An 11,013-nucleotide genomic window follows, 5' to 3' on the forward strand; every position below is an offset into this window, starting at 1 on the left:
TATAACATAGAGAGAAAGTTCATAGAAAGCATAATATCAAAAAATACAGACTGTTCACAAGTTTCTCCCCAGAATCATGTCTACTGCATCACTGTCTTTCACTCTATTAAGTTGAAAGGGGTTTCCATGCTGAGTTGGAGACCTGAGAGTTATGAACTTCTCAGCTACTTCATCTCTTACCCAGCACGCCCCTGAGACTCTTAGAAAAATATCTAGTAACACAAGCAATAAAAGTGCTGTGCCACAATGAAGTGACTTCATCTCACAGTAAAGAGTGATATATGACACAGAGGGCAAAAAGGGGATCGCAGCATGAGCGCTGGAGCACCATGGACCTTATTGCCCCATGTGCCCCTTTGTAAATTAACACAGAACAGTGGAGAACAGCTGTTACTCTCTACAGAATCTCTATGTAAACGTCTACAGTGTTTAGCTTCATAAATTTGCTAATATCCATTGGGATCCTGATTTTACTACAGGAAGGTATGTTTTAGTGCTCTTTTCAAAAACTCCAAACTTATTCAGAAAGCTCTCAACATGATCCCTTACTACAGATTAAGAACACATTCCCATGCCCAGAAGCCAAGGGTGAGAGTTATCCATCTTTGCTTGCTCATCGGGAGTTTACCCACAAATATATTAAGGCATACGTTAAAACAAAATTTTTTCTTGATCCACTTAAAGGGTTAGTTCACCCAAAAATGTATAAATATATATATATATATATATATTAAGTTCAAATATAATACTGATTAACACACTAAACGTGTAACCCAATAAAAAATTATAAACAATTTATAAAAACTAATGTCTTTACATCAAAATAAGCATATTGTTTTAATTACTCTAACTGATCAAAAAGTGATGCAATAAAGTTAATCTAACACTTAACAGACAAACAGATAAATTAGAAATTTAGCAGGGGATTTTCAGCTCCTCTCTCACTTTGCATGAAACTGGATGAGAAGAAAGAAAAAAAAACTATAACTATACTGTAAGTGTTTTTCTGGGAAACAGAAACAGAGTTATTGCTGTTAGTGTTGAACATGACTGTTGTTAAAATTTAGAAAGGAGTTATTTTGAGGGTTACTGTTGTGGTGACGAGTGGAGACTGTGGTTGGGACAGAAACAAGCTGTTATTAGACAAAACTATTCTGTAAGTTGTTTCAGCAAGCAAGCATGTTCCTGATAATTTTGATTTTTGCATGTTATAGTGTCATTATAGTATGACCTGATCCTGTCGTTATAAAAACAATATCTATACAAAGCAGTTGTATCTGCAATAAGAAAATTAATTTAAAATATATAGAATTGCAAAAACAATATTTATCATAAAAGTGACTATTTTTTTTATTACAGGAGCAGGTTTTACAAGAAAATATTATTTTAGTCTTACTACTTCAAAATTTCACGTTCAGGTCAGTGTGTTACATGCCATTTCTTCTTTATAATTTGTGAAATATAAATGAAAATTGTACATATTTTTAAAAGCATACAGTACTGACAGATACACACTCTCACACACACACACACACACACACACATATATGAGCAATATTACATGAGTAGCAGTGCGATATGGCTGTATATTGGCACGGCTGTGATTAAGCCGCAGGCAGAGAGCTGTAGCATTACTGGTCACCAGCATAAGGTTTTTTTTTTGCATGCCAAGACCAGCTTGCTATACTGGTTGCTGGTTTGCTGGTCCTCAGCACGTTAAGCAGGTGCGCTGGTGAACCGGCATAAGGTATGTTCCCATGCCAATAACAGAACGCCACTGCCACTGGCAGATCTATGGCAACCATGGTGGTTGTAGAGAGGCATCTGTGTGTGAACCCGGTGAATATCGGGACGAAAGAGAAGGGCTTTCTCCTTGATGCACCTGTTTCTCCTTCTGAGCTTTTCAGCACTTCTGTCAAGATGGTCGAGAAGTTTAAGGAGGCCAAGACACACTTGGCTGCCTTTAATTCCTTCATTCAACGAAGGTGCAGGTATGAGCCAAACAACAAAGGGGTCCTGGAGGCAGGTACAGAAGACTCAAAGGAGGCGTGAGTCAAAGGGTAACAGGCAAGATTTGAGGGAGGTGATGCAAATGAGGCATTTTCAATGCTTTTATCCAAACCAGAGTAAAACCTGAGCCATCTTCTCACCTCCCTCCAAGAGTATACTATCTGCTCTCATCTTCTTCCCTTTAATTCCTCTAAAGCCACCCACCTGACTGAGGTAAAGTAGGAGCCTCCTATCTTCACATTACAGTCTCTCATGCTGGACCTATGATGTTTTTGGTTAGTTTCTATGTCCCATAGAACTACCTACTGATGGTCCAGACCCAAGCGATCTTTAAACTTCCCATTTAGTGAGCCTGAGTCATGCGTATTCCCTGAGGTACAAGTAAGATGTTTTTCCGCAGAAACCCTTCCTGAGTGCTTTGGCTCTGAGGAGCAGTAGCTCTGTATGCATGAATGGGTTATTGGGTACCGTTGCATCTACAGGCTCTCTTTGGTCCTGGTCAAATGGGACCCATCATCTCTATCAATCTGCATTAGCCGACGGCCTTTCGTTGGGCCCTGCTAGTCTGCCCTTGTAGCGCTCTGGTGTGGAGCACATCACGCACATATTTTTGATGTACCAGGATGTAGTCCTGGAGGTGCCATTGTTAAGAGAGTGGATGTTGCTAAGTAATCTTGAATCTGACCTTCTTCTGAAATAGGATATTGGTGATAATCTATGTTAGACTAATAGACTACGCTCCAATCAGAGCTCCAACAGCATGTGTCCACAGTCATTACTGTTGCCAACTTAGTGGTGACCCAGTACTCCAGGCCAGGCAATGTGATCTTTGCCCACTCTTGCATTTAGATCACCCATATTGAGAAGCTTGTCTACCTTGCATACATACACTAGTAATTAAATAGATAAACAAATTAACTAATAAATAAATAATGTATTAGGAAAATAAAGTAAATAACCAATAGAATCCCAAGAATTTGGTCATTGCATGACTGAGGCATATTATACTGGTTTCGGTATGATAATTGTTTTAAAGAATGTTAGTTTTGTATGAGTGAGTGCTTGTGCGTGATTTGCTGTGGACAGACCTGATGCCGGAAATATTGAAAAAAAAGGTGACAGTTGGGCAAGTCTTGACCTGCCGAATACATTCCAGAGCAAAGCATCAGGAAACACCATATCAAGAAACAAAGGGGATTTCTACTGCAACAATTCAAATAATACAAATTAACTCAAGTGAACATAACAGCAATTAAACCATTCACCTGACTTCTCTTATTATGTAGAGATTAATGTCTACTTGTATTGCCAATCACAAGAAAAGCCCCAATAAGGCTACCTGGAGGAAATGGTGGCGTAAATGACACCCACTGCTCCACCTCTACTGGAACACACATTCCAGAGCTCATTCATGCAGTAAAGCAGCGCCAACGATAACACCTACAAACCAGACCACACACTTTCCCAACACTCTGATGATCAAATGGACTATGTAAGCAATGCTTGGGGGCCGGCAGTGGGCCTGTCCGAACACACCTCTCTTACACGTACGCTGATAGAATGTAAACAAACCGGGAGCTCTGATTTTATTGGCCATCCTTTGGAAAAGCTCTGCCCCTACCTGCTCAGGTGATTCCTGATTTCCTGTTGCACAGAATGGTGTGAGCCATGTGGTTGAGATCAAATTACACCTTTTACAAACATCTAATGAAGTCAATGACCCGAAAGTTACTACATAAACCCTGGTGCCACTGTCACTTCAAGCTTTGTGTCATAAGGACGTTCAATGATTCTACAACATGGCCATTTGAGACAAATAATAGATGCTGATCTAATAGTTATGATGAATAGTTATGACATCAACATTGGGAGTTTACAGCAGTCTATCCTGAACATGAATATATTATTAATAATATATTAGTGCTGAGCCCATTGCTTCCATTCTTCCTATAAATTTTTAAGTAATAGTTCGCCCAAAAATGAAATTGTCCGTGAAATATCTTGAGCCATTTGAAATATAGAGGAGTTTGTTTCTTCATCAGATTTGGAGATATGTAGCATTCCATTACTTGCTCACCAATGGATGCTTTGCAGCGAATGGGTGCCATCAAAATGAGAGTCCAAACAGCAAATAAAAACATTACAATAATCCATTGCAACCAATGCAAACCATTGCATGGGGAAGTCTTCCGCCTTGACCCAAAATTCCTCATCGTGTGGATTCCTGATTCCCCAAATTACACTGAACAACAGTAAATTTGAGTGCACCTTAAAAAGAGACTTTTTACTAATATATTCTGTATTGCTGAATGACCTATATAAATGATTCTGACACATATGAAGGAAGCATGATCCTTTTTGTGTTCCTCATCCATGTTCCTCTTCCTAGCAGCATGTTTTAGGGTGTAGCTGATGGCTCACGGGCCAAAGGAGGGTGTTGTCTCCACCCGCCTGCACTTGTAATTTCAGATTTTCAGACAGCTATGTCCAACTCCGGCGCCAGTCTTTTCGGAGCTATTCATTTTCTCTCCATGCCCCATTTCTGCTGGATCAGCACATCCGCGCCATCTATGTCATACAATTTTGTATGTGCCATGGAGAAATCCAAAAGCTGCCCAAATGAACAATTGGATGTTTGTGTGAAATATAAATAAAAAAATGCTGCATGGCTGTATGTTTCTGGTAAGTTAAGGGTCAGTTCTGGGAAGGTCAGCACTTGCCCTTTTTGCAAGACCACAAGGGCTAAATGACTTCTATACCTAATATAAGCATTATTGCAAATGTGAAATTGATTTTGTATAACAGTCTAATAAGCAATATGCTTTTAAAAGTGAAATACAGCCAAGTATGATGAACCACACTCAGAGTTCATGCTCTGCATTTAACCCATCCAAAGTGCACACACCATGAACACACACCCAGAGCAGTGGGCAGCCATTTATGCAGCAGCACACAGGGAGCAGTTGGGGGTTCGATGCTTTGCACAAGAGCACCTCAGTCATGGTATTGCCAGCCCGAGACTCGAAGAGTCAAACTCTCTGACCGCTAGGCCACGACTTTCTACGAACATGCAATAAACACAGCAATATGCATTTTTTAGACACAATATTGCCAGTTTTTGCTAATGTTTCTGCCAGTCCATCATTTCAAACAAAGCAGTTGTTTCTCCTTTCAGTTTTGAACAAATCAGGTGAGTCAATGATTCAATGATCTGTTTATAAAGGCACTCAATTGCTTCTCTTCGTGAATGAATAGTTTGGTTTGAACAAATCAACTGAATGAATCAGGTGAGTCAATGATTCACTGACTCTTTCAAGAGGTCACTTGCTTCTCTATATGAATCAGATGGTTTGAAAGATTTAGCTAAATGAATGATTTTATGACTCACCAATTAAGACTTGCCACAACCTACTGCCAGTTCATGAGTAGCATTCCAGCATTTTAGACTTCTTTATTTAAAAACATTTAATGTATCTCATATTTAATTGTAATTGCACTGTAAATGCATTAATTCCACCTTTGAGCTGCATTAAAACATCTTTATAAATACTACAATCTACATGATGACATCTATTTCCAAAGATGGATTTTATTAATATTGATTTTCAGTGAATAACAACTTACATTTTGGACTGTTTCTCACATGAATTATAAGACTACTACTGTGATGCTTTTTTGTGCTTTTCGGAACTTGACAGTTGTAGTTGTTTCATGAGCTTGTTATGAAAACAATTCGCCATTTGTGTTCACTGAAAAAAAAATTAAGGTTTGGTACAACATGTGTAAACATGTGAGTAACAAAACCTGCTTAATTAAAAATAGACTTTGAGTAACAAGGTTAAAGTTGTCAAAGGAAGTCACAAGCAAAGGAAGTGTCTTTGTGTAAGCAAGCCTGGCTGATGACATAGCGACTAGAAGTTGCAAGTCAGAGTGATACAGATAGACACACATGAATACACTAATTGAGCCTTTGGGAAAGCTGTCTGGGCTCATTCATATTACATGTTTCACTTTAGTCTTTATGGTTGCTTGCTTCACTGAAGATTTTCCAACTGTGAAATATATCAGTTTGTGCATTTACTAACATAAAGTAACTGTAATAGTGACCTCCCTTCACAGACCCCCACCCGGATGACGGCGATTAGACCTAAGACTGCTCTAAGATACGATTAAAACATTCAAAATGTTCATAGTTCAAATGTCAATTTGTCGCTGTTCATTTCATTCACAACCAGTGTTGGGAAGGTTACTTTGGAAATGTAATAGGTTACAGATTACAAGATTACAAGTTACCCTGTTTAAAATGTAATAGTAGTGTAACTTTTTCAATTACTTTATTAAAGTAATGTAACTAATTACTTTTGAGTACTTTTTGATTACTTTTCTAAATTTTTGAAAATTAAAGAATAATAAATGAAAGCATATACATCAACTTAAATACAGTTATCTAATAAGCATGTGACATATTCTGTGTAATAAACTCCTGAAACATTGGTGTTTTTTTGAAACTGCTGTCTCTGTATATGATGATAGTTTTCTCAAAATAAGTAAAATGCACATTAAGTGACACAAAGCAGTTCTAGAAATGATGTTTATGTGCTCGTGTACTCCTATATTGAGATGGCAGAGGTTGAAAACACTGCGAGCTTCAGTAGGCCTATGTGTAGTAAATGAAACCATGTCTTTGCCATTAATTTACAGGAGGGGTGGACTGGGAAAAAAATTCAGACTGGAAAATTCAAACTCATACAAACAAATTCATGGACAAAACTATTTTTTTGTATGGACCTGACATAAAAAAAGGTTTAAATATTTAATTTGGGGACATGCCAAATAATTTAAAGTTCTCTCCTGAACTGCACCTTCACTTCTATTTTTCTCTTCAGTCTCTTTATTTTGCCCTGTTATCCATCTCTCTCATGACTTTAATACTCAAGATTGAACAAAACTATACTTTACAATACAATACTCTACAATACTACAATATCTTTATAGAAAAATCCTAATACTGTACACGAGTCATGTTTTTCCCTTACAAAAAATTACCATGCTTTTATTAGCCTATATAAAAGTTAAATAACCTTGTTTTTTTTTGTTTTTTTGCAAATGGATTTGTATTTATTTTTAAATAAATACATTTGTAAAATAATTTTACATTTTTGGTTACCACAGTTAAACAATAGTAACCATTTTCTCTGGATTTATAGTTAAATATTAAAATGTTAATTTTCAGCTAAATTACTACTATAACATTACAACAGATAATAATGATGTCCTTTATAAAGTATTTTGAGTGATGACTGATGAGCAACATGCTGCTGCTTGATTAATTAAATAAAAAAACAAAGACAAAAAAGCATCTTTACAGATGAAACTGACCTAAAACCCTGAACAGTAGTTCTGCTTCTCTGCTCCAGCTGTGCGCTTCCACAGTCCACTCTTTCTCTCTCTCTCTCTCTCTCTCTCTCTCTCTCTCTCTCTCTCTCTCTCTCTCTCTCTCTCTCTCTCTCTCACATTGATTACTCTGAGTCTGATCCAAACCGTTTGGCGGAGGCGCGGAGAGCGCGCGAGTCATGACTAACACTTCATGACTTAGAGATTTAATTATCAAATGGCGGATTCGCAAATGATCGCTTTAGTATACAATAATGATATTAAATAGTGGGGCAAAATCGGCTGCCAGGCCACCGGGAATTGTCCGGTTCTCCCGGTGTCCAGTCCGCGCCTGATTTCCACAGACACGCAGAATGTGCAAGTCATATATTGCATTTTTGGGGCTTTATATTTACAGACACTAGTCGATGTCATGTTTTGATTCAAGTGTAGCTACTGACCTTCTTTTGATTTAGTCATCCAAAATGTGGCATATTCCGTCCGCGTTAGGCATTTTGTTTTTATGACTGGATTCTACGAACCAGACTGTGTTTCCGCATCCCGGAAATTATTAGGGCGGTATGTCTCAGAATAGTCAGTGCAATTTGGGAAAGAAATCAGTTAAATCTGAATGTGGATGTGTGTAAATATTCAAATGTAATCCCCTTTGTAATCGTTAAAAATTTCATAAGTAGGCCTAACTGTAATTTAATTACTCATTTTTTCGTAGTAACTGTAACTAATTACAGTTACAATAATTTTGTAATTAAATTATGTAACGCCGTTACATGTAACTAGTTACTCCCCAACACTGTTCACAACTGATTGCTTTCTGCCTAAATATACACACTAATCTGGCTCCATCACCAGGAGTGAACCTGAATGTGGAAAGTGAGCCAAGTCCCAGACGCTCAGAGGATGTCCAAGCGAATTCGAATGAAAATGCATCACTGCTCATCATTTGTCTTTAATCAGTATTATGATCCTCACCAGGGCTGTAGCTGGGGTTAGCAGGTGGTACCAGTGGGCCCTGTATTTATTTATTTGTGCTGTTTACACAATGTTTAAGTTTTTTCAAGTTTGTGTCAGGTACAGAACCCGAATAATCAAATGTAAAATAGCACTGCATAGTCTTTATGGTAAAAATTAAATATACAATCAAACCAAAATTTATTCAGACACCTTCAACATTTCTGACATTATCACAGTTTAGTCTCTATAGTTTAGAAAATGGTAATAAAATATGACAAGAACTCAGAGTTAAACTCAGTCAGAACAAATTCATCTTGATAATGTCAGATAACTTTGATAGAAAGATATGTAATTAATTACAATCAACCAAAAATTGATGGTGAATTGAAGATTGATGTACTGTTAGTACGACAATATTTACACAACTATTAATCATTTGTTGACCAATTACCAAGCAATGCTTAATTTTGTTCAGTCTGTGTTGTAAAAAGGTTTTGTTAGCAATTAAAAAAATAAAAAAATACTTAAGCAAAACGTGGTCGGGTCAAAGTGTCTGAATATTTTTTGTTTTTAATTTTAATAATAATAATTTTAATTTTTATTTATTTATTTATTTATTTTTTACAGGTAGTCAACTGTAATGAAGAATGTTTGGGTATAATTTGAGCAAATGTAATTTTTATTGGTGAACTCTTCCTTTAAACTTGTATTTTCACTGATGAAAACTACTTTGTCATATAATTTTGAGGCTTTAACCTTTTGTTTTAAAGTAGGTAAGCACCTGCAAATCAAATAATCAAATAAGCAGAAACTATAAGTATGGGAACATTTGTTTGTGCATTCATTCATTTATATTTGAACAATAAATCAATAATACACCAGTTATGTCAACAGTTAGTTCTCATTAATGTGATTTCATCCTGCAAGTGAACAGCTTGTGCTGTAATAGCTCCCAGTCATAATGATCTTTACTCTGTAACTTATTGTCAGCACTGTGTTTTCTAAATTCCAAAGCCTCTGAGGACCTGGTCGTTGCTATAGAGGCGTAACATTTCGTTTGTTGTAGATGTTACTTGGCAGAATGTTTTAAAAGATTGAAAGATTGTCATAAAATGTATCTTGAAATACATGGTGTAGAGAGAGAGAGAGCTCAAACACTGAAAAAAAGAAAAAAAAAAAAAGATAAGAACAGGATGATACAAAATATGTATACAGTACAGTACGTTCTAAAATGTACCAATACACACTTGTATATTTTATTTTATGATAGCATCTGGCATAAAATGAACACAGATTTTGTCAACTGTTTAAATTTGATTAAAATAAATATTTCAATTATATGTTTAAAAATGTACAATTTTCTATAATAATATAACTTTTAAGGTGGATTTTTATAGCTTAAGTCTGAAATTCAGGAACTGGGACAAGGGACAATGTACACAATCCTACATGGTTTTAAATCATATTTCTATTGAAAAATGTAAACATGAACACATTAAGTACATTACCCTTAATGCATTTTTTCCCCCTAAGTAGTTAAGACACTTTCCATAAAGTGGGACAAAGTTTTTAATTTGAGTTTCACAGAAATAAATTAATAAATAAATATGCTGGAATTTGTGTGAATAAGTGCTTACAATGCAATTTTAATAATAATAAAAAAAAATGTCAAAGAGGAATACAACCACAGTAGTGCATTTGTCAGTCAGGGACAATGATGTATCTCATGTGTCGTATTCTTTCGTTACATCTGTTGCATGAATCAGTTCTTCAGTTGCACTGTTTCTCCACATTATAATCTGTGAATCTGTGTGCCTCTGTACTCAGTTGCACAGACAAGAATATCAGAGTAAAATCACGTCTATAGGAGCATCTGTCAGATCAGATAGCAGCCTCACTGACTCTTGTGCCCACACTTCACCTTATCCCCGTGTCTCTGAGGATTCCATTCATCATGCTGATAAGCAAAAAGCAGACATTTAGTCACAGTATCTCCCTGATTCACACACAGCACACCCCACTAATCTCTCACAGCCAATGATGACCAGCAAACGCAGACAGACTCTGACACATACAAGCAGAAGCCAGTCTCTCTGTTTTTCAGGTTACTTTCCTCTCCACACTTGAGAGTAACATGTTGTTCCATACCAGGAATTGCAGCGGGTCTGTTGTTTTGCCCAGCTATCAGACATGATAAGCCACTGTTGACACAGCAGTGGAACAGTATACATTTTTTGATTTCCCCTGTTCTTTGTCCTGATTTAAAGGGCCTTTTTTGTAATAGAAATCTCCATCAGCTGTTTAGAATAGGACATAAACAAAGCAGACCAGAGCTTTGAATAGGCTAAACAAATTCTGATGTGATACATAATTCCATCCAAAAATGACAAACCCTGGAATATTGGAATGCTTAAACCAGTTTTGGAGTCTAATGGTTGAATAGAAGTAGGAGTCTTTGTAGTCTTTGCTAAAGATACAATTTCTGAATGTAACTACGTAACTATTTTACACAGTTATGATTTTGTATCAGTAAAAGAAAAAAAAAACCCTAACTGACAATTAGCCACTGAACTGCAGTGAGATTGTGTTGGAATGCTATGAGTGGCATTTGTGTGACAGTAAAGACTATATATATATATATATATATATATATATATA

This window comes from Carassius carassius, chromosome 15 (genome assembly GCF_963082965.1).
Source record: "Carassius carassius chromosome 15, fCarCar2.1, whole genome shotgun sequence".
In the NCBI taxonomy this organism is placed as follows: domain Eukaryota; kingdom Metazoa; phylum Chordata; class Actinopteri; order Cypriniformes; family Cyprinidae; genus Carassius; species Carassius carassius.